The sequence below is a fragment of the Peromyscus eremicus genome, chromosome 1 (genome assembly GCF_949786415.1).
Source record: "Peromyscus eremicus chromosome 1, PerEre_H2_v1, whole genome shotgun sequence".
NCBI lineage: Eukaryota > Metazoa > Chordata > Mammalia > Rodentia > Cricetidae > Peromyscus > Peromyscus eremicus.
Window position 1 is genome coordinate 189393885 of NC_081416.1, and position 26472 is coordinate 189420356.

The window sequence follows — 26472 nt, forward strand, 5'->3', positions numbered from 1 at the left end:
ATGGTGTCACATAGCTTAACAGAACACAACAAGACCACGATTTCTAATGCAGGATGGTCCTTAACTGTAGAGGAGCAACAGTAAAGGAAATCAAAACAAGAATTTTACAAAGGAGAATCTGTGGGAATGTAAGTATCTGATTTCCAGGTCAACAAGATTAACATTTACAAAGTTCTATTTTGTATTAAGAGTATGTTTAAGATGAAGAATATGTATCAATTGAAAGGTCAAATGAATAATTAAATACAAAGAAAACCTGCCTGAAAAAGAAAGTGACAAACTGAAGAGATAAAAGTTTTATTTTTAAAAAAGGAAAAATATGCATAATTGAGAGAGTTTTATATCTTGATCTGCTTAAGAGGCTCCTGGCAGTGGGATCAGGATCCATCCCTGGTGCATGAGCTGGCTTTTTGGAGTCCACTACCTATATTCACACAGCATCTAGATAACCTGTTTGGTTAATTAAGTTCCTCCTGCTTTCTATGTTACTGAAGCACAAATGATGGAGGGATTTACTAATTTTACTGCCAACTGGACTATTTTGATGTTTAAGTTTGCCTTCTAATGCACATGACTGAAAAAGAAATAATAATGTTTATCAATCCTCAGACAATTGTCTGTTGGTTTTTATTCACAACACTCTTCCATCCTTTATTTAGGGAACTTACCAATGTGTTGGAGCACCAATCCATTTACACAACATAATACAAAAGACTTTCACTGTGTTACTTATCCTGTGAACTAGGAAATAGAATGCTGCTTATAACAGCTTCATTTGGTTTATTAGGTGAAGGGTACATTTAGAGGCTATTAAATTATTATGCTTCATAGAGAAAAGAGAAGGATTTCCTATCATCCTTAAGTTCTCAGAACAGGGTAAGTAGCTGGTAAACCCACTGCACTAGATACAGGTATTTATCAGAACAACACATCTACTCAATTATTTACTGAGGATTTGCTAGGACAGCAAACGTGCAGTAGCTCAAAGCATAGAATCTAAACAGGAAACTTTATTACTCAGTTAGTTGGTGCATTTGAAACTGAATAATTAAGTAAGATCATTAATTTTCTCAAAGTGAGAAATAAATGGATTTTATTGGATGTGGACATTATATTAATATGCATATATAGATGTATCATAGAAGCAAAGAGTCTCTGAGACACAGACACTAAGCAAGGTAGAATCTACTGACTTCTTTTGGTTTGGAAAATCATAATGTCTCAATCATTTTTGTGGATTTCATTCATCATGGGATTTTGGCCCTTTCTTCTCCCACTACACTGGGAATATCATCCTCTGATGTAGACTGTTAACACTAATCTCAGTTATTTTCATATGAAATGTTTTTTGCTTCATTCTTGCGACCAAATTATCCAAAAAGGAGTTCATCCCTGAGCTCTTACTGCCTTTTGTTTTAGGTGAAATCATGGTGCCTACAGGTGCAGAAGAAAATCTATAAACATATTTTCCAGCTTGTTTTTCACCTGAATACAGGGACTCAGATGTATAGCCTAAGGGAAGAAAGAGTTCCAGAATTCTCAGTGGCAGTGGAAGAGGTATAAGAAAGTGCTCAGAGTGTGACAGCTCTCTGGGTTACTGTGACAGCCTCACCCATCAAGAAAGTTAGAAGTGCATATGGTCACAAGCACCTGAGCTAAGTATAAACCTGCTGGACACTGTGAGATCTGGATCCATTAGACTTATGTCTGAGCAGACATGTGTGTTGGTGGGATGTTTTCTTTTGTTTATTATTATCAGAATCTTGTTTAATCACAGTCATGCCTATGCCTATAACTCCTCTGAGTGTTATTTCAGAATCAAAGAAGAATTTCACCATGAAGGAGAGGTAACCATTGGTGTATTTTTCCCAGTTCATACTATGTACACAGGCAACAAAGTTCCACATCCTTATCTGCCATATGTTTATACCGACTTTTACATACAGTAAGTGCTGTTGTTCATTTATGCTGTTTCAGATTTGATGTTACAAATGACCCAGGTGATGTGTATTCAAGTTCCTATGCTTCTTATTTTTATCATGAAATACGCTCTTCCAATCCAAAATTCCTTATTTTATTTTATGTTATTCTTCATTTATTTTCTATTCTCAAAGATGATACAATAAGTTGCTTGATTGTTTATTGATTTTTGTTTCCAAATATGACAATTGAAATATTGGATCTTCCTTGGCCATGCCTTTACAGTCACATGTTTCTCATGTTAGGTCTTCAGAGGGAGGATGGTTTTATCAAAGTTTACCTGGCTCTTCAGGACTGTCTAGAAGTCTATATGTACTCGTGTAAAAAGAGGTGATGCCACCAAAAGTTGTTACTATGGAGGGATCTGATGGTAGAATAACAAGTTTGCATCTGCTAGATACCACTGATTTAGCAGTAAGGGTGTCAGATTTAGAAGTTGGCATTAGTTTCTTGTGGTCAAAACAGCTCTGCCTGTCTTCAAAGTTTTTAGTTAAATTAATTATTTACTAATATTTTACTACCAGAAGCATTTTTCTCTTTTACATGTCTTCCCATGCATTTCTAACAAGTTTTTAGTCTCATTTTCATGGATGTGATTATAAGACACAATGACAAGTTTGTGGCCACTTAGGGTTGTTTATTATTAAGTCAGAAATAAAATTAAGTTTGTAGTAGGGAAATATTTTTGTTACTACAAAAGAGTAATATGTGTGTCTTTCTCCCTTTCCATTACTCCCTCAAAATCTTCCATTGTACAACACCTTTCCTAATTTTTTTATACAAGTTGGGAAACAGGAAGTGTATGTATCTCAAAGCTAAAATTATTTTGTAAGGCTTCTGATTACATCCTTTACTACACTGTGAGAGTGTATATATGTATTCAAAGAGGGAATATGTTTGCTCTCTAAGTCTCTTTGTCTTTTTTCATGCATAGAATTTTTACATTTCTAGAAATGATTATCTTAATTATCAAGATTACAAAATGTATTAGCTGTGGGCAGGAATTTTGCTTCACTGCGTTGGTTTTTTTGTGGTCTAAATTTTTAAACAGATTTTTCTTTAGGGCTATTATAACTATTCAGATGATATGATATACAAACATAAAATTATATATTAATTTCCAGACTAATGTAAGTTTTCTTTTCAGGCAACATGACTTAGTCTACTGGACTGCACATGATACAGACTTTACAAGGCACTTTACCATAATTTTTGTGTGTGTCCAAGCACATTCATGCCTCAGGTTTCACATGCAGGTGAGAGATCATCTGTGGAAGGACCACTTCACCTCCCATCATGTGTGTGTTGACATCAAACTCATCCAATACTCAGTGCTAGTTTTTTGTCCTAGGTGAAATATATTTTTTCCATATGACCAGTCCTGTTATACATGGTGCCTGTTATCCTTCCAAATTAAAACTGGTACTGTTTCTAGAAATGTATGAGATAAAGTACATGTTTATCCCTTTGACTTTAAATTGTGGTTGGTTAGATATGTCCAAGTAGATTACCCCAAATCTTCAAACATTTCTTGTGTTAATAGTGTGACAAAAATTCGTGGATCATATGAATATTATCTTTTACAATTTGGATGTTAGGATTTTTTCCCCTCTACTATAAATATACACCCTTTTGTGAGCAGTTTCACACATCAAAATTGAAAAGTATTTCCTGGCAGCTTATTCTATTTTGCAGTGTGATGCTTGTTTCAAATTTTTTTTATTATTTCATTTATTTTTGAAGTTGTAATGTATTTGGAGTATTTCTCTTTTTCTTCCTTACGTCCAAACTTTGTCACATAACTCTTCTTCCTCCCTTCCAAACTTATGGACTGTTTAAAAAATTATTGATACATAAATATATGTGTGTACATATATATACATGTTCCTAACTACAAACAGATCAGTCTACATAAATGTACTCCTATGCATAGTTTTGAGGATGACCATTTGATATTGGATATTCAATGGCTTTGCTTTTCGCTGTAGAAGACTATTTCTCTGACTTTTGATATTCCTTAATTGCCTCTAGTTCTTGGTATAGAAATAAGACCCTATGATCTTTCTCACAGCCACTGTGGTATATCTATTATTGCCTTCTTAATTCATATCATGTTTAGGCAGTCATGTTCACGAAACTTTTAAGACTTTAATTATAAAATGTCAAAATTTTCAAATATATACCCTCATTTGGAATGACCAAGATTTATCAACATTGCTTTTTAATAATAGCAATAAATGCTTTTATTATCTTTTTTCAAGACAAATAGTTAAGAGCAACACCACATACACATAAATATATGTACATTGTATTTTTGGAGAATTGAAAAAAAGCAATAAAGAGATATATCTATCAATTTTCAGAACATAACTCAGACAGTAAAGTCAGCTTTCATGGTTCTGCCCAATCTGTCCTCCTTTTGTGTATTAGCAGTGAAAATATCTTGATGTCTATCTATATCATGATTCTGAGCTCTTCCCTCCATTGCTGCCTGTGGCCTTATAATTGATCTCTTCTTTCCATGAATTGAAGCTCTGTGGCCTTTTCCCTTCATATGGGCAGAGTAATCTTTGAAAGCTCTCTACATCCTTGTATGAAGGTCTATGTGGACTGCCTTAATTTATTAGAAAGCCCTTCTTTGGTGTCCATTCTGTTGTAGCCACTGTGCTTTGATTATCCTGACTTGGTACTTTTCATTAGCATGGAGATCTTATTTGCTAGCTCCCCTTTTCTTAGGGTGTTTCGCAAAGAATGTGTAATCTTCCATGTTATTTTACAACACAGCAAGAAACTCACATACAGCTAATCAGATACACACCATCCTACCTGGTATAAGAATGTTTTTTGGATTCTTGCAGAAGTGAGTACTGATGGCTGTCATTGTTAGCACTATGGGAATTCTTTTATTACTTACCTCAATGTGTCACTTGCAGAAATATATGTGTCTATCTATCACTGTATTCACATTCAGTGATACTTTGGACCATTTTAGACTGAATTTGTCTAATAAGATTAATAAGTATTAATTTATCCAATGTCACTCTCATGCCTAATGTAATTGAGTTAATAAATAATGACATCTATGATTTCCAGTTGAAATTAGGCAATGCAGGGACAATAATTCCTACAACATATTCTCTGATTTCTAAACCTTTCAATATGTCTGTCCATCTTCTACAGCAATCATCCAGTGACAATATTGTACATCATAGGTTACTAATATATATCTATGAAGAGACAGAATCTTGTATTTTTATTTCTCACCATTTTTGCCAATTTCTTAAGTTTTTCACTTTAGTTAAAATTGTTAAAAATTAATGTGCATGAAATATATTAAAATCCCAAATCAATTTTTACTAGTAGATAGGAGATAGGATTGAACTTTCTTGTGTATAACGATAGTGAATATTCATATCACAACATTTATGTACTTGAGTATGTCATAACTTTCCTTGTTTTTGAACACAGCTGAGTGCTCATTCAGAAAATTCTAATTTCATTTTCTTCCTTTCTATTTCTTTCTTTTGGTTTCTGGACAAATCCTCACTATGCTTCTGTGATATCTTGGACTCCCTTTCTCTTTCTCTGAAGCCATTTTCCCTGCAATGTGGCTTCTCCATCTCTGTCTGACCTCCATGTTTGCTGAACTCACGTAGTTAAGCATGGCTGTCTTTCTTCTCTCTCCCATTGTCCTCTTCCAAGAAACTGGTATGATGTTCTCCACACCTATCTTGGTGCTTTTTCATTTTAAAAATCTAATAATATATCATTCAAGCTGAAAAAACCCACATTTTATTATCATATATGAACTTGACATAATGTTCTATATATAGAAGAAAAACCAGAGATCTAAAAAATACTGATCAGATTTTGTGCTTAAAGTTTTCATCCCCTTGTCATTGCTTAGTGGTTGGAGGCTTTGATCACCTCTGCTGTCTTTTCATGGGAAAATATAACAGGGATTATGAATATAATGTGCTCATAAGACTACATACATGTTGTAAATTCTCAAAATGCATGCATTATATGTGTGTGTACATATATACATACATATGTATACACATACATATATACATCTACATACACACACACACACACATTTAAATCTTTCTGTTAGGAATGAAAACTTGGTTTCCATTATTTTTCTTGGTTTCCACTATGAAGGACTTTGGTGCCCATTTCCCTTCCAGTACATGCCTTTATTTACCATTTTGGTGTGTCTGGCTGCTTTCTTGTTGATTTTTAAATGCCTTCATGAGTTAATTGAGAACTTATATACAGTGTGTTTTGATTATATTCACTCCTCCCCTAACTCCTTCTGTATGTGCTCCTTTATACTGACCTCCTGTTCACCCAATTTGACATTTCTTATTTTTACTCAAAGTAACCTGTCTATGTTGTTGTATTACTCATAAAAGTGGAACATTCTCAGTTACGGTGGTAAACATACTAGAGTTCAAAGCTTTAATAATAACCGACTATCTCAAAACCTATCAAGTACAAAATCCCCATGGCTAGTGGTGTGATTTCACACAAAACTCTGTTCTCTATAATTGAGTTTTTTTTCTAGCATGACCTTTTGCAGCTCTGGTGCCCCTGATACTATGCATTTGTATCTACAATTACTCTGTTCTTTCTGGAAAATAATTTTCTTTTAATTATCTACAACATCTGGAAGATCACTGAGATTTCTGTGCCTGAGAATAATATGTCTTCCTCATTTGAAGCTGAACATTATCCAGTTCCTCATTCTCCTCAAAATGATCAGTTGAAAGTCTCTTTTAATTTACACCTAACAGCAGAGGTTTCTGTTACAAAAATGGATCAATGGTTTGAAAAATAAATTATTAGGAATCATGCTAATTCTATGTCCATTTAGCATAATAATATTTTTATATTCTCTGGGGCTTATGGTCTCTTTTGTGTTCCAAATAACCATGCTATGAATGAATTTTTTCTCATGGGACATGTCCATGATCCAAACAGAAAATGATTTGAATATTCATGTAACTTTTCTTTTTCTATTGCATCAGAGGGCATGTCTTACTAGGTCAGTTATTTTTGTATCTTGCAGGGCACATAACTGGATGATGTCAACTAATTCTTATTCCTGGTTTCATACAATTTAGTGTTTAGGGTATTCACCAGAGAAGAATTTTGGAACTGATTTAAGCCAATAGAAAACCTTTCTTATCTAGCCTGCAACTATACTGGGTGATCAGAATCCCAGGGTAGCATGGAGACTTTCTCAGGATGAGCTTTTAATTACAAAAAACATGTTCTGTGTTAAAATACATCAGTTAACAAGAACAGTTAGCTAGAATTGGAAGTACAGAAGCAAAAAACAAGTGAATTCTTTTAGAATCTTTCTGAAAACTATGTGTGTTGTTTTCATTTTCATCAGGTGGTGCTGTCCATTTGCTGAGCTTTACAAGCTGAATGGCACTTCTACCATCCAGTCAGTTGTGCTAAGCTCTGGAGACCTACTAAGGCCTGGGGCACTGCTACATTCACCACTGTTCTCAGGGAATGAGACAAATCATGACTACTTTAGTTTATGATCCAATCAGAATGAGAGTTAGATGCCCACCCAGTGCTGATAACAGAGTAGTTTGCCAGAGGGAGCAAATGTTTTCACAACCATGCCAAATACTTCTCTAATTTCTCCTGATTAGTTAGTAAAGAGAAACCGGTTTCTTCCAAATCCATACATACTTTCCTTTATTTCATGAGAACTCTAAGCCTCTCCAATTTTGTAGGAACATTTCTGCAAAGAAATCTGTTTTTTAATTCAGAAACAGGAACTTTTATTACCTCTAAGTTTTGATCAACATATCTACTTATTTTGGAAACAATTAGAAGAGCCATTGAGTCAAACAATTTGTATATGTCCACCAAGTAGTCCCAGAGGCCCAGTATATTGCATATATTATAAATCATTCCATTAAGCTGAATATCAGCTATCCAAATAAGGAAAAGTGTGTAGGTTAAAAATTTGGGATTTTAGATTTCTTTGTCTCTTGTAAGTCTCCTAATGTTAATTAAGGCTACCCCCGTCACTGTAAGTATGTCAGTCAATGGGCTGACAGTCTGTTTAATTCATATCTCTATGTAGTATGAGGGCATGGTCTAAGCATAACCAGCAATTCTGGCTGATTTTGGATGGGAATGATATAACACTATCCTTAAGGTCCCACCTGCAGAATAGAGTCTGATTTCTTAGGTTATTCCTATTTCCCAAAGACCACAATCTTTTTAAATCAATCTTTTTAGAATTTCCCAGTTTTACAATGGAAACCTCCTTGATGCTGGCAACTAGGGGACAAAGCCATGGGGAATGCACGGAATCGTAAACTCTGTATTCCTCTCTAAAAAGGTAAACTCTCACGTCCTTCATTTCTCCAGTACAGCCAAACACTTAAAGTAGGCATCAGCAAGTAAAGGTCAAGATGAGATAAAGGCTGCTGATCTGTAGTCGCATTACATAATACCTTCTATGTATCTGTCATCCTCAATCTCCAGTCCAGTCCTGAGAGCAGTGAGGCTTGGACTGTGACCCTGTATTTGTACCCATAGTGAGCAACACAAGATTCAATAAGAGGTATAAGAGCAGGGAGTGCAAAAACCTGCGACCAATGAAACCTTATTATTAATGGGCTCATAGTTCAGAGACATTCCATTTGAGAATAGCATCTGTGGCGTCCACTTTCTTTATCTGGGTGTGGTTGGTCTGTGATGTAAGAGCACCTACTTTCACCACCATATGAATAGAGAGAATGACCTTGTAGGGTCCTTAGCAGATTAGCTCCAGTGTCCCTTCAGTTACTCACTTGACACAGAGGATATCACTGAACTTAACAAGGGTGAAATTGGTGGTGGACACAGAAGATGTCTTGCTATCTCACATAATTCAGTAAATAGCCTGCGTGGAGAACTAGAAGGCCTTTAGTGACTTGATAAGGGAATGATTAAAGATTTTTGCCAACTTCTTGTCTCTGAGCCTGGGAAGCATTTGAGGAATTCTTCCAAATATCATCTCATGGGTAGTTAATCCCTCCCTATATAGGGAACAGTAAACTGAGGCACAGTAAAGCAGGAAGCCTATCCATCTTTTTCTGAACTCTAATGAGAATTTTGTTAGAGTTTCATTTGATGTCCTGTTCATTCTTTCTGCCAGCTCAGAACTCTGAGGTCTAGATACACAGTGAAGTTTCTGCTCTATGTCTAAAGCCATAGCTATTAATTAAGAGGATGTTCGTTATGAAAATCAGGATATTGTTGGACACTATTGCTAGAAGGAAACCAAATTGGAGCACCATTTATGCCTGAGCTTTTTAGCTACTATTTGAACACTTTTAGTCTATTTGGGGAACACTTCTAACCACTCAAAAATGGTATCTTTAAGAAAGTTGCAAGTAAGCCGGGTGTTGGTGGCGCACGCCTTTAATCCCAGCACTTGGGAGGCAGAGCCAGGCGGATCTCTGTGAGTTCGAGGCCAGCCTGGGCTACCAAGTCTTTTTCCCTTCCCCAACAAGCCAGATCTTGGTTGAAGTCAGTTTTTCCAACATTTGACAGGGTGTTGTTCTTTCATTTGGATCCCTTCCTGGGTAAAAACTCTCTGTTTTTTATTTACTTTTAACACAATTCTGGTATATTGCTGAGATATGCCATGCTAGTGTTTCGCTTATATCTATAACATACCTTGGTCTGAACAACTCAAAAAGTTTTGTGGTACCCAGGGGAATAGCCTGGTGAAGGTATGTTCAAGAATCCAGCCAGTTATTTCTGAGAGAATGAACTTTTCCTCTGGTACCTTCCATTAGCACATATGTGATGGAGGAATGACTTTCTGTATACTGCAAATATGTGTTGCTCTGATTGGTTGATAAATAAAGCCATTTGTCTTATGGAAATGCAGCTTAGAGGCAGCATTAACTTCAAAGAGAGAGACAGGAAGAAGGCAGGGAGAGACACCAGCGAGCCACTCAAGGAGCAACATTTAATGGGACGGGGGTAAAGCCACAGAATATATGATGATACATAGATTAATAGTTATGGGCTAATTTAATATATAAGAGCTAGCTAGCAAAAACCTTGAGCCATGGCTATGTAGTTATACTTAATATAAGCCTCTCTGTGTTTACTTGGGGGACACAAGTGGGAAAGATTTGTCCCAACTGCCATCACACCAGGATATAGGAAATCTCCTGGCTACATATAGTTTTATACTGACCATTTTTCTTTACCCTGAAGTATCAGGTAGCACTGGTTTGTGGTATGTGTCATCAGAACATTACCAAGTTTTAGTGTCAGCTGTCAGACAGTGAGTTAAACTGTGTGCCCACGGAGGACAGCAATTTCTAGGGGAAGCCACATAGCCCCTAGGAGGACCAAGATTTTTTAATGTCCTTTTTTTCCAGTAGTGAGATGCCATCTTTCTCTATACATCACACAGTTGACATACTCACTTTAAAATCATATCAACTGATGGTCTATGTATATATTAGTAGAGTTTCCTTTCCCCATATGAGATAATGGGTAGATCAATCTGTTCCTCCATCTGGGATGAGGTTCCTGCTTTAGGCACAAATAATTTTATTAAAAGTAAGTATTGCATCTGCCATGTTCCTGATTTCATCTTTCGTCTAGTGACAGTCTTGTCTGAGCACTTGTAGGTCATCATCAGGCAAGAGGGATAGCTGGATTGATGACAAACTGAACTCAAGTTGGGGCCAGGAGTAGAGTCTTGTATTGGGTCAAAGAGTCCTTAAGCAGTTGATGATTTTTTTTTCCTCACTAGAAGACCTCATTTTTCCTAGATACTATGTGTATCAGATTTTAACACATTTAACTCGAATGCATTCTTTTATTAAGCTAGCAATACTGTCCACACATATTTGACAGATAGGCCATCCTATGGCTACAGGGTCCAATCATTTGGACTGGTGTATCACAGGGAATTTCCATGGTCCCAACATTTGGGTAAAACCCCTTTCTTTGTCTTTTGTGTCATGGACTGGCATTGAAAAGGTTGTGAGGCATCTGGAAGTTCTAGGTCTCGAGACAAATTCAGAGAAATGTTTAAAGCCTAGAATGTCTTTCATTTAGTCTCAGTCAAGATTAGGGTCTTAGTTGTCCTACTTTGTGCTTATATATAGAGGTATTGCAGTTTCCACAAACACTGAAATACCCAGCTGCACCCAGGAATTCTGGAATCTGTCCCTTAGTCTTGGAAGTTGGAATCTGCAGTTCAGTGTGGTCTGTAATTTCCTCAGGTATGTTTCTTTTTTCAATCTCTGCAGATATAATTTTAAAATACACCAGTGTGTTCTGGCCCTGGTATTTGCAATTGAGGAGATCAACAGGAATCCTCATCTTTTACCAAACATATCTCTGGGATTTGACTTCTATAATCTCCCATACAGTGAGATAAACATTCTTATGAATGCTCTTTTTTGGATCACAGGCCTCAGTAGATTTCAGAGTCTTCACTCTAATTATAACTGTAAAAAGGAGAGAAAGACAACTGCTGCAATAACAGGACCATCGTGGGTAAAATCTGCCCATATTGGGACACTGCTTCAGCTCTACAAATTTCCACAGGTGAGGAGTTGTATGGAATAAAAATGCAGATCTCCTTTGCTGATATTTCAGGTGTGTCCATAGGTAAAAAGCTATATTTGGATTAGTTAGATATAAATGGCAATTGTCCAGACAATTGGAAATGGACCTCTATTTTAGTCACTGGGAAAAGAAAGTGGAGGTTGGAGTAGACAAGGAGGATTAATAAAAATAGAAAATAGGCCAGTCATTTTCTGAAAACCTCTCTCACAGAAATTTGCCTTTAAAATCAGGGTGAACCATCATTGTGCTAACCATTTCCATCTGTTTCTGCAGAACAAGGAATGTGCATAATGCCATTGTTCTTTCCCTGGTTGTCATTTTTTTTTTCTCTTCAGCTCGCTGTTGGTCCTTTTGAGCCTATCTTTAGTGACCGAGATCAGTTTACTTCTCTCTACCAGATGGCCCCCCAAGGCACAACTCTGTCTCTTGCCATGGTCTCTTTGATGCTTCATTTTGGCTGGTCCTGGGTTGGTCTGATTATCACAGATGATCACAGAGGGACTCAGTTTATAGCAGATATCAGAGAAAATATGGAGAGAAATCAAGTCTGCATAGCTTTTGTTGAAATGATCCAAAGCACCTGGAATTCATTTTCATACAAATACTAGAAAAGTCTTGGCATCATCCAGGAAACATTGGCCAATATTATCATCATTTATGGTGACAAAGATTCACTACTAAATTTAATTAGCAATCTAGGGCAACAGATTTTGACCAGTAAAGTCTGGGTCATGACATCTGAGTGGGATGTTACTAATATCGCTGATTATTTCTTGCTAGATTCATTCCATGGAAGTCTCATTTTTTCACAACACCATGAGCAGGTGGCTGAATTTAAAAATTTTATCCAAAGAGTTAATCCTTATAAATACCCAGAAGACAATTACCTTCCTAAATTGTGGTTTTTGTTCTTCAAGTGCCCATTTTCAGAGCTGGATTGTCATCTTTTGGAGAACTGCCAACCCAATGCTTCCTTGGAATTACTGCCTAGGCATATATTTAATACAGCTACAATACATACAAGGCTATATATACTGTGGCCCACAGTCTCCATGAGATGAGTCTTCAGCAAGTACAAATGCAACCATTTGGAAATGGGGAAAAATTGGTCTTCTTCCCCTGGCAGGTAATGTTCCTTCCACTGTATTAGAGCATCAACAATGTGAAATTTTGACAGTTTTCAGAGGCACCAAACTAGGTATTACATATTTCAGTATTTTACATATAGTATATGTATATATACATACATATATGTATACGTGTGTGTTTGTGTGTGTGTGTGTGTGTGTGTTTGTGTGTGTGTGTATCCATCCATAGGAGATTCTTTATGTGTTATCTTATCTTCCAGGTCAGTGCAGATCTTTGTGTCCATGTTGCAGTGGACTAAGTTGCTAGTGGCAAAGAGGAAATTATTTTAATGAATATAAAAATTGTGTCACAAATATCTGCACAATTTTTTGATTGTAAGGATTACACTAGAACCCTAAGATTTTTCTCAGTGAAACAATGAAAGCTCATTATCCCAAGCTGTTAGTACATAAATGATTTCTTTCAACTACTATTTAGTCATAAGCACCCACATTTTACTCAATTAACTTTGGGATGAACCCTGTGTGTAAGTGGGTATAGCTTTCTTTTAAAGAAATTGAGATTTGCTTCAATCAATATTCACCGATTCTATTCCTAAGTTTGTATAGAAGATGTTCCTGAGGCTGACTGTTCCTCAGATGCAGAATTGTATCCCATTAACTTAGGTCACCATTGCTGACCTTCAATCATACCTACATTATTATTGTGTCCTACACCACAGATTATGAACATTGAGAGTTATTCTATAATCCACTGGTGGTCAAACTCTCATAACTTCATTAAAACATCTTCTTGCGGCCCCGGACTTCCCTTCTGAAGCACAGGTGAGTCCCCTAACTTGCCCCTGACCCCATCCCTGGGCACCAGCCACTCCGGGGAAGACCTGCCCAACTTGGCCCCAGGTTCTGGTCACAGGGCAGGTTCCCTTCTAGCCCCACCGGGAAGGATACCCTTCTCTAAGACCCCTGGCAGACCCTGCAGTCCCCACGCCCTGCCCCCACCCCCATCCGCCTGAACCCCAAGCCTCTTCCTGAGACTTAGAGGCCGGCCCCCAGCTCCCATCTTGCCCCGGACTTCCCTTCTGAAGCACAGGTGAGTGCCCTAGCTTGCCCCCCACCCCATCCCTGGGCACCAGCCACTCCGGGGAAGACCTGCCCAACTTGGCCCCAGGTTCTGGTCACAGGGCAGGTTCCCTTCTAGCCCCACCGGAAGGATACCCTTCTCTAAGACCCCTGGCAGACCCTGCAGTCTCCACGCCCTGCCCCCACGCCCATCCGCCTGAGCCCCAAGCCTCTTCCTGAGACTTAGAGGCCGGCCCCCAGCTCCCATCTTGCCCCAGACTTCCCTTCTGAAGCACAGGTGAGTCCCCTAACTTGCCCCTGACCCCATCCCTGGGCACCAGCCACTCCGGGGAAGACCTGCCCAACTTGGCCCCAGGTTCTGGTCACAGGGCAGGTTCCCTTCTAGCCCCACCGGGAAGGATACCCTTCTCCAAGACCCCTGGCAGACCCTGCAGTCTCCACGCCCTGCCCCCACCCCCATCCGCCTGAGCCCCAAGCCTCTTCCTGAGACTTAGAGGCCGGCCCCCAGCTCCCATCTTGCCCCGGACTTCCCTTCTGAAGCACAGGTGAGTCCCCTAACTTGCCCCCGACCCCATCCCTGGGCACCAGCCACTCCCGGGAAGATCTGCCCAACTTGGCCCCAGGTTCTGGTCACAGGGCAGGTTCCCTTCTAGCCCCACCGGAAGGATACCCTTCTCTAAGACCCCTGGCAGACCCTGCAGTCTCCACGCCCTGCCCCCACCCCCATCCGCCTGAGCCCCAAGCATCTTCCTGAGACTTAGAGGCCGGCCCCCAGCTCCCTTCTTGCCCCGGACTTCCCTTCTGAAGCACAGGTGAGTGCCCTAGCTTGCCCCCCAACCCATCCCTGGGCACCAGCCACTCCGGGGAAGACCTGCCCAACTTGGCCCCAGGTTCTGGTCACAGGGCAGGTTCCCTTCTAGCCCCACCGGGAAGGATACCCTTCTCCAAGACCCCTGGCAGACCCTGCAGTCTCCACGCCCTGCCCCCACCCCCATCCGCCTGAGCCCCAAGCCTCTTCCTGAGACTTAGAGGCCGGCCCCCAGCTCCCATCTTGCCCCGAACTTCCCTTCTGAAGCACAGCCTCACCGGGAAGGATCCCCTTCTCCAAGACCCCTGGCAGACCCTGCAATCTCCACGCCCTGCCCCCACCCCCATCTGCCTGAGCCCCAAGCCTCTTCCTGAGACTTAGAGGCCGGCCCCCAGCTCCCAGCTCCCATCTTGCCCTGGACTTCCCTTCTGAAGCACAGGAGAGAGAGAGAGAGAGAGAGAGAGAGAGAGAGAGAGGAGAGCACCCATCCTCCCCGGACATCCCTTCTGAACAAGAGCTCCCATCCTGCCCCGGACTTCCAATTTGGACAAGAGAGCTCCAATCTGGACAAGAGAGAGAGACTTCCTGAATCTGTCAGCTCTGTCTGAACCAAGTGTGTGGATAAGGCCAAGAACGAACCACAAGGAGATGGGCAGACGTCAAGGCAGAAACACATACAACAAAATGAATAGCAATACACCATCACCAGGCCCTAGCCCTCCTCTAACACCTAGACCTGAACATCAGAAATTGGAAGAAGCAGAAGAAAATAGCCTTATGAATGTCATCATGAAGAAGCTAGAGGCTCGTGTAGAGGAAAAGACCAAAAAATGTGAAGAACGCTGTAAACAACTAGAGGAAAGGGCAAACAAATTAGAAGAAATCAAAAAAGTCCTGGAAGAGAACAATAAAATACTGAAAGAAAATCAAGAAAAATCAATGAAACAAATGAAGGAAACAGTCCAAGACCTGAAAAGGGAAATAGAAAAAATGAAGAAGACACAAACAGAGGGAATGCTGGAAATAGAAAATCTGAGAAAACGATTGGGAACTTCAGATGCAAGTATAATCAACAGAATGCAAGAGATGGAAGAGAGAATCTCTAGCGTTGAAGATACAATAGAAGAAATAGATTCATCAGTCAAAGAAAACACTAAAGTCAACAAAGTCATGAACCAAAATGTCCAAGAAATTTGGGACACCATGAAAAGACCAAACCTACGAATAATAGGGGTAGAAGAAGGAGAAGAATACCAACTCAAGGGCACAGAAAATATATTCAACAAGATCATAGAAGAAAACTTTCCCAACTTAAAGAAGGAAATGCCTATGAAGATACAGGAAGCCTATAGAACACCAAACAGACTAGACCCCCAAAAAAAGTCCCCTCGCCACATAATAATTAAACAATTAAACGTACAGAATAAAGAAAGAATATTAAGAGCAGCAAAGGAAAAAGGCCAAGTGACATATAAAGGCAAACCTATCAGAATAACACCCGATTTCTCAATGGAGACTTTGAAAGCCAGAAGGTCCTGGACAGATGTAATGCAGACACTAAGAGACCATGGATGTCAGCCTAGACTAATATACCCAGCAAAACTTTCAATCATCATAGATGGAGTGAACAAGACATTCCATGACAAAGCCAGATTTAAACAATATTTATCCACAAATCCAGCTCTACAGAAAGCACTAGAAGGAAAATTCCAACCTAAGGAAGTCAGATACACCCTCGAAAACACAGGCAATAGATAAAGCCACAGCAGTAAACCCCAATGAAGAAAAGTACACACACATCACCACCAAAAAATAACAGGAATGAACAATCACTGGACATTAATATCCCTCAATATCAATGGACTTAATTCACCTATAAAAAGACATAGGCTTACAGAATGGATACAAAAGCAGGACCCATCTTTCTGCTGCATACAAGAAACGCATCTCAAATTCAAAGATAGACACTACCTAAAAATAAAAGGCTGGGAAAAGACTTTCCAATCAAGTGGTCTTAAGAAACAAGCGGGTGTAGCCATCCTGATATCCAGCAAAATAGACTTCAAACTAAAATCAATCAAAAGAGATCAAGAAGGGCATTGCATACTCATCACAGGAAAGATCCACCAAGATGAAGTCTCAATTCTGAACATTTATGCCCCAAACACAAGGGCACCCACATATGTAAAAGAAACATTATTAAAGCTTAAATCACATATAAAACCCCACACATTAATAGTGGGAGACCTCAACACCCCACTTTCACCACTGGACAGATCCCCCAAATCGAAACTTAACAGAGAAATAAAGGACTTAACTGATGTCATGACTCAAATGGACTTAATCGACATCTACAGAACATTCCATCCTAACAAAAAAGAATATACCTTCTTCTCAGCACCTCATGGAACCTTCTCTAAAATCGACCACATACTTGGTCACAAAACAAATCTAAACAGATACAAAACAATTGGAATAACCTCCTGTGTTCTATCAGACCACCATGGTCTAAAGTTGCATTTCAACAACAACAAAAACTACAGAAAACCTACAATCTCATGGAAACTGAACAATACCCAACTGAATCACCAATGGGTTAAGGAAGAAATAAAGAAAGAAATTAAAGACTTCCTAGAGATCAACGAAAATGAAGACACCACATATCCAAACCTATGGGACACTATGAAAGCAGTACTAAGAGGGAAATTCATAGCACTAAACGCCCACATAAAAAGCTGGAGAAATCTCACACTAGTGACTTAAAAGCACACCTGAAAGTTCTAGAACAGGAAGAAGCAAAGTCTCCCAGGAAAAATAGATGCCAGGAAATTATCAAAGTGAGAGCTGAAATCAATAAAATAGAAACAAAGAGAACAATACAAAAAATTAATGAAACAAAGAGTTGGTTCTTTGAGAAAATCAACAAGATAGACAAGCCCTTATCCAAACTAACCAAAAGACAGAGAGAGAGCATCCAAATCAACAAAATCAGAAATGAAAAGGGGGACATAACAACAGACATTGAGGAAATCCAGAGAATCATCAGGTCATACTTCAAAAACCTCTATTCCACAAAACTGGAAAACCTAAAAGAAATGGATAATTTTCTGGATAGTTACCACATACCTAAATTAAATCAAGACCAGATAAACTATTTAAATAGTCCAATAACCCCTAACGAAATAGAAACAGTCATTAAAAGTCTCCCAACCAAAAAAAGCCCAGGACCAGATGGTTTCAGTGCAGAATTCTACCAGATCTTCAAAGAAGAGTTAATACCAATACTCTCTAAATTGTTCCATACAATAGAAACAGAAGGAACATTACCAAACTCCTTCTATGAGGCTACAATTACCCTGATTCCCAAACCAAACAAGGATACAACAAAGAAAGAGAACTACAGACCGATCTCCCTCATGAACATTGATGCAAAAATACTCAATAAAATACTGGCAAACAGACTCCAAGAACACATCAAAACAATTATCCACCATGATCAAGTAGGATTCATTCCAGGGATGCAAGGATGGTTCAACATACGAAAGTCTGTCAATGTGATACACCATATAAACAAACTCAAAGAAAAAAACCACATGATCATCTCACTAGATGCTGAAAAGGCATTTGACAAAATCCAACACCCCTTCATGATAAAGGTCTTGGAGCGATCAGGAATACAGGGAACATACCTAAACATAATAAAGGCAATTTACAGCAAGCCAACAGCCAACATCAAATTAAATGGAGAGAAACTCAAAGCAATTTCACTAAAATCAGGAACGAGGCAAGGCTGTCCACTCTCCCCATACTTATTCAATATAGTACTTGAAGTTCTAGCCAGAGCAATAAGACAACATAAGGAGATTAAGGGGATACAAATCGGAAAGGAAGAAGTCAAGCTTTCCCTATTTGCAGATGACATGATAGTATACTTGAGCAACCCCAAAGATTCCACCAAGGAACTGATACAACTAATAAACACCTTCAGCAACATAGCAGGATACAAGATCAACTCAAAAAAATCAGTAGCCCTCCTATATACAAGGGACAAAAAAGCGGAGAAGGAAATCAGAGATACATCACCCTTTACTATAGCCACAAATGACATAAAATACCTTGGGGTAACACTAAGCAAGCAAGTGAAGGACTTATATGACAAGAACTTTAAGTCCCTGAAAAAAGAAATTGAAGAAGATGTCAGAAAATGGAAAGATCTCCCATGCTCATGGATAGGCAGAACTAACATAGTAAAAATGGCAATCTTACCAAAAACAATCTACAGATTCAATGCAATCCCCATCAAAATACCAACACAATTCTTCTCAGACCTGGAAAGAATAATACTCAACTTCATATGGAAAAACAAAAAACCCAGGATAGCCAAAAGAATCCTGTACAATAAAACAACCTCTGGAGGCATCACGATCCCTGACTTCAAGCTGTACTATAGAGCTACAGTAATAAAAACAGCTTGGTACTGGCACAAAAACCGACATGTGGACCAATGGAATCGAATTGAAGACCCTGACATTAATCCGCATACCTATGAACAAATAATTTTTGACAAAGAAGCCAAAAGTGCACAATGGAAAAAAGAAAGCATCTTCAACAAATGGTGCTGGCAAAACTGGATATCAACATGTAGAAGGCTGCAAATAGATCCATATCTATCACCGTGCACAAAACTTAAGTCCAAGTGGATCAAGGACCTCAACATAAATCCAGCTACTCTGAACCTGCTAGAAGAGAAAGTTGGAAGTAGTCTTGAACGCATTGGCATAGGAGACCACTTTCTAAATAGAACACCAGTAGCACAGACACTGAGAGAAACAATCAATCAATGGGACCTCTTGAAACTGAGAAGCTTTTGTAGGGCAAAGGATACGGTCAACAAAGCAAAGCGACAGCCTACAGAATGGGAAAAGATATTCACCAATCCCACATCTGACAGAGGACTGATATCCAGAATATATAAGGAACTCAAGAAATTAGACACCAAAATGCCCAACAGTCCAATTAAGAAATGGGCTATAGAACTAAACAGAGAATTCTCACCAGAGGAAACTCAAATGGCAGAAAGACATTTAAGGAATTGCTCAACATCCCTAATCATCAGGGAAATGCAAATCAAAACAACTCTGAGATACCACCTTACGCCTGTCAGAATGGCTAAGATCAAAAACACTGAAGACACCTTATGCTGGAGAGGATGTGGAGCTAGGGGAACTCTCCTCCACTGCTGGTGGGAATGCAAGCTTGTACAACCACTTTGGAAATCAATATGGCACTTTCTTAGAAAATTGGGAATCCATCTCCCCCAAGATCCAGCTATACCACTCTTGGGCATATACCCAAGGAATGCTCAACCACACCACAAGAGCACTTGTTCAGCTATGTTCATATCAGCATTGTTTGTAATAGCCAGAACATGGAAACAACCTAGATGCCCTTCAACTGAAGAATGGATAAACAAAATGTGGTACATATACACAATGGAATACTACTCAGCAGAGAAAAACAATGACATCATGAGGTTTGCAGACAAATGGATGGATCTAGAAAAAATCATCCTGAGTGAGGTATCTCAGACTCAGAAAGACAAACATGGTATGTACTCACTCATAACAGGATATTAGATGTGGAACAAGGATGACTGGACTGCTACTCACATCACCAGGCAGGCTACCTGGAAAACAAGACCCCAAGAAAGACACAGGGATCGCCCAATGACAGAGAAATGGAATGAGATCTACATGAACAGCCTGGACATGAGTGGGGGTAGTGAAGGGCGAGGGTCGAGGGAAAGAGAGCTTGGGTGAGTGGGAGATCCCAGCTGGATCAACAACAGAGAGGGAGAACAAGGAATAGGAGACCATGGTAAATGAAGACCACATGAGAATAGGAAGAAACAAAGTGCTAGAGAGGCCCACAGAAATCCACAAAGATACCCCCACAACAGACTGCTGGCAATGGTCGAGAGACAGTCCGAACTGACCTACTCTGGTGATGGGATGGCCAAACACCCTAATTGTCGTGCTAAAAACCTCATCCAACTACTGAGGGATCTGGATGCAGAGATCCATGACTAGGCCCCAGGTGGATCTCTGGGAGTCCAATTAGCGAGAATGAGGAGGGTTTATATGAGCGAGAATTGTTGAGACCATGGTCAGATTAAGCACAGAGACAAATAGCCGAACGAACGGAAACACATGAAATATGAACCAATGGCTGAGGGGTCACCAACTGGATCAGGCCCTCTGAGTGGGTGAGACAGTTGATTGGCCTGATCTGTTTGGGAGGCATCCAGGCAGTGGCACCGGGTCCTGTGCTCATTGCATGAGTTGGCTGGTTGAAACCTGGGGCCTATGCAGGGTCCCTTGGCTCAGCCTGGGAGGAGGGGACTGGACCTACCTGGACTGAGTCCACCAGGTTGATCTCAGTCTGTGGGGAAGGCTTTGCCCTGGAGGAGATTGGAATGGGGGCGGGCTGGGGGGGAAGGTGAGGGAGGCGGGAGGGGGGAGAACAAGGGAATCTGTGGCTGATATGTAGAACTGAATTGTATTGCAAAATAAAAATTAAAAAAAAAAAAAAAAGCTAACTAAACAGGCTGATCCAGATGGGGCCTCAGACACCCTGACGCAGTTGTCCCTTTTGTAGAATGCTGTGGAATTTAATGGCCTTGGGTCAAATGTTGTCCTATAGTCACTGTTAAATGAAAAATATGTTATTTTAGTACAGATATCCTCTCAGAAACTAGACTTACCTTAGTTCTTATTGAAATAGTTTCTATGATTTTCCAAAACAAATGAACAAATAACATCAAACAAAGAAATGTCAGACATATGAAGATGAAAGGACTAAAGATATATAACTTCAAGTTCTGAATCTCATTTCCATTTTAGACAGTGAGTTATGAACTAGTAGTTGTCTGTAAATCTCTGGGCTTGTATGACACTAACTGCTGACTTCAAGGAAAACTTTACTACACTCATGGTATTATTTCAGAGATTCATTGTGCAATATGTCCTTTTTAAACCATTTAATAGGCTAATTATTTTGATATTTTATCTGTATTTGAGATGAGGCAAGTAGGGTGACAAACTATTTTGAAAGTAACAACACAGTAAATAGTGGCACAGGGCTTTGTTCTTTAGAATGTTTGATATTTTAATTGAGTAATTATTTTTGGGCCCTCTGCCATCATCCAGAAGGTAGTGTCTTTTCTTAAACCAATGGAAAAGACAATAATGTATTTTCCTCTCATGCTTGCTTCTATAAATCAGTAGAACCTAAATGTTTTTTTTTTCTTTTAAAGTGATATTTTACTGGCTTTCTCTTCCCTAGTTATCGGTTAGTTAATGGTTCTTCCAATTGAAAAAAGATTTTTTGTTAAAGATTTATTTGTTTATTGTATATACAATGTTCTGCCTGCATATATGCCTGCATGGCAGAAGAGTGCACCAGATCTCATTGTAGATGATTGTGAGCTACCATGAGGTTGCTAGGAATTGCTCTTAACCTCTGAGCCACCTCTGCAGCCCTGAGAAAGGGCTATATTCTCTGGAAATATTGTGGCCACAGAAGAAAAAAAATGATGCATCCCAGATTTGGAGCAGGCAGCTCCTCACCATCTTGACAAATATCCATGAGGGTCTGTCCAAACAGATGCTCAATGTTTGGGCCTGGTGTGTCCAGATGGACATTGTCAAGGGCATGCTGAAAAATCCAGTCTATGAAAGAACATATTCTTCTAACTGTTCTCTCTGAATCTGAGGAAGAATGGAAGTCATTACTTGTAGTAGTTTAATGATTCTCCTACATGGTACTATAATGCTTGCTTAAATATACAGTATATATTAAAGAATTTCAATGTGAACAAAGGGGGCATGATATAAATAAAGTAAGACATTTCACAAAAAAAAAAAAAAAAAAAAAAAAAACATCTTCTTGCATTATTTTAGCTTCATCCTTTCTTGAAGAATGTCCATGTGGGAGCCAACATGACTTTAGAATGGAAACAGAAGTTAGATGATGATAAGTATGATATTCTCAAATTTTGGAATTTTCCAAATGGTCTTGGACTAAAAGTGAAAGTAGGAAATGTTTTTGCCCAGTGATCCCCAGAGTCAACAGTTGACTTTATCTGAGAAGATGATAAAATGGCCTGAAAAATATTCAGAGGTGGGTTATATATTATCTCAATGCATTAAACTTATCAAATAACACAAATATATCCTCCAGTATAATAGCTTCTGCTTTGAAATTAAATCCCAGTACTATAAATTATCCAGTAGACAAAGACAAAAAAATAACTACTAGAAGATAGTGCTTTATCATCCCTGATTCTTAAAAAAGGACGTTTTTAAGCTTTGAATGTCTGCTAATATTCAGTGGTGCATGGGTTAAATTTTGTATTTTTGAAACAAATTAAGTACACCTGAGAAGCGGTATATGCAATCCTTGTAATGTCTCACAAGACAATCTGATGTAGAAAATACCTACATTCACAACAGAAAACTGAATAAGTTATATTTTCTTGGTATGATCAAACATCATCACCAGAAGTGACTTTTGGAAAAAAGAGTTTATCTCACTTATGGTTCTGGATTTTCGCATGTCTTTTATACTCAAGAGGCATGCCAGTGTTTGGCATCCTTGGAGAGATGGGCAGGAACCTGAAACAAAATGTATGAGTCCACACACTGGAAGCAGAGAGTGAATAGTGGAATTAGGTGAGGGTCATACATTTTCAAAATCCCAAACCACTATAATAATTCTGCTAATAAGTCTGGAACTCTCAAAGTTGCAATTACTCTCAAGATAGCACCACCATTGAGGAAATATATAGTCACATATCTGTGTTTATAATTGCCACTTTTCATTCAAACCAATACGCAATGTCTCTATTAGAATTCCTTCACTGTATCTAAAATTTGAGTAGTTCATCTTGATTCCATGCCTAAAATTACAGAAGATAAACAGTTACCCTTGAACTGAAATACTATATCTTGCATGTGTGTCTGTTATCTCTTGGTCTGCTACTGAAAATACATACATACCTAATGTAACTTAAGCAAGTGTTCTTTTGGCTGACAGTATGAGCCTTCAGCCCTTATCTTTGGAAATTTACTGCTCTAGGAGCATGAGGTTCCTGATGACATCATATTCTCAGTCAATAGAAACAAAGTAAATACCACGAAACACCTTTTTTTCATTCTCAATTCTCAGACAACAGCCTACAGAATGGTGATGCTCATTCTTAGAGTGAACCCTTTAAACTTCTCTTTAAAAACACTCACAAGGATGCCCAACAATTTGTTTACATGGTGATTATAAGTGCTGTCAAGTAGACAAGCAAGACTTACAATCATGTAGGAAATAAGAGTTTCTCAACACATTAGAAAGCAAGCACAGAGGCAAGATCCATCCGGAAGGACCATTTGACCTTCTAGGTCATGTCTTCTATGATCTACCTGCATCAGACTTGTCCCTACATCATTATGATCCAAACTATCTAATAATGAGATAATCCTCAGACCAATTTTGTACAGATCACAGATGCTCAAATTCCTTTTCCACTCTTATAGGAATAAAACTTGGAAATTAATTATCTGATATTAATAATATTATTGAGAATTTCAATAAAGCATGAGAATTTGTTAACTTTGCTCACATTTTCTCAGATTCCTCATTCTGTGTGCAGTGAGAGCTGTGGTCCTGGATTCAGGAAAGTTTCCCTAGAGGGCAAGGCTGTTTGCTGCTATGATTGCACTCCTTGTGAAGACAATGAGATTTCCAATGACACAAGTAAGAATAAATCTTATAGAAATGGTTCCACATTTCCACAGGATTCTGAATTATCTAAAAAACAGAAAAATATCTAGAGAGAAGTCAGAAAAAATGTATTCCTTCTCTTATTTAGGATATGAAATGTGCATCTCCATGTCTTGAAATAGTGCAGAGTATGCACTGAAAATTACATTACATTAAATTGATTTACACTTATGATCAACTTCAGCTATTGTTTCCTGCAGAAAACCCCTATTCTCTGTACTAATCAATATGCTTTATTTCCCCACATTATTTAACACACAGTAATAAAATGCACAAATTGGATGTTTTCCTAACTCTATAGAAAAAATGGCTTAGAAAAGATGGATAACTTCAGCTTGATTAAATCTCACCTTCATTTCTAATCAGGTTTGGATAAGTGCATGAAGTGTCCAGAGAGTCATTATGCAAACACAGAGAAGAAACACTGCCTACAGAAAGCTATGAGTTTTCTTAATCATGGGGATCCCTTGGGAATGTCTCTCACATCCACAGCTCTGTGCTTCTCTGTACTCACAACTGTGGTTCTTGGACTCTTTGTGAAGCACAGAGACACTCCAATTGTCAAAGCTAATAACAGGACCCTTAGATACACACTGCTTATCACAATCACTATCTGTTTCCTCTGTTCCTTGCTCTTCATTGGCCATCCCAACACCACAACCTGTATCCTGCAGCAGATCACATTTGGATGTGCATTCACAGTGGCTCTTGCCACTGTGTTGGCCAAAGCTATCACTGTGTTTATTGCCTTCAAGATTACTTTTTAAAGGAGAGTGGTGAGGTGGTTAATAATATCAAAGGCTCCAAACTTCATTATCCCCATGTGTACTCTGATCCACCTTGTCTTCTGTGGAATATGGCTAGGGACCTCCCCTCCCTTCCTTGATCAAGATGTTCATGCTGAACATGGACATATCATCCTTGTGTGTAACAAAGGCTCAGATTTTGCCTTTCATGGTGTACTGGGATATCTCTGCTCCTTGGCGCTTGGAAGTTTTCCTATGGCTTTCATGTCACGGAATCTTCCAGACACATTCAATGAAACCAACTTCTTGTCATTCAGCATGCTGGTGTTCTTCTGTGTCTGGATCACATTCCTCCCTGTCTACCACAGCACCAAGGGGAAGGTCATGGTAGCTATGGAAGTCTTCTCTATCTTGGCTTCTAGTGCAGCACTCTTTGGCTTCATTTTTGTCCCTAAGTGCTATATTATCTTAATAAGGCCAGATAAGAACTCAGTTCATCATGTCAGGAACAGGCCACATTCTAGAAGAAATAACCCTCTCAAAACCTAGTTCAAAAGTCAATATAGTTCTCATATTAAGACATGAACTTCAAAGATGAAGTCCAGTTGATCTCTACTGCAAATATGTGTTATGCAATTAGAGTATGGGTTTGATTTTTTGTGCTTTTACACGGTCATCTGCTTGCAGAAAAATTTCTGTCTATAGTCATCTAATTGTCCTAGAACCTCTTTATACTGGAGCTATTGGAGTTATCTACACTTGAAATCCAGGTTGTATTTTCATAAGAGCAGGACCTCAGTATGTATCTGGGCTTTTCTGAAACATTCTGTGAATATCATGATATTTTGAACTCATAGAGATGTACCTCCATCTGCCTCTGCTTTTCTGAGATGGACAGCCTCACACTACCTCTTCTAGGATTAAAGATGGCCAATCCCACCACCCCACCATATTCTTCTATAATATAGACTGTAAGATTCATGTTATTGATTTAAATTGCTTGAAAGCATCAATTATATTCTCTTTTCCAATTGTACTCATCACATGCTGTTTTAAATTTTGAAAGTATTTCCTAGTAAAATTTTATCTTGTCTTTTAACAGCTGTGGAAAAATATATAGATCAAAATTTTATTTTATATTCAACTTTTAATATACCAGATTTGTACAAGAACATCCATCTGTTTCGTAAGGTCTCAAGGCCCTTTACTTAATTATCATGTTTTCATTCAAGTTTATGTAATTATATTGAAGAATATGGGATTTTCAAAATGTATATGTAATCTTTTATGTACATAAGGTTTCATCAGT

At 38.8% G+C, this 26472-nt stretch overlaps 1 pseudogene; it reads left to right on the top strand.

The window, feature by feature from the left end:
- Positions 1 to 25712, top strand: LOC131903700 (vomeronasal type-2 receptor 116-like; annotated as a pseudogene).
- The last annotated feature ends 760 nt before the right edge of the window (positions 25713 to 26472 follow it).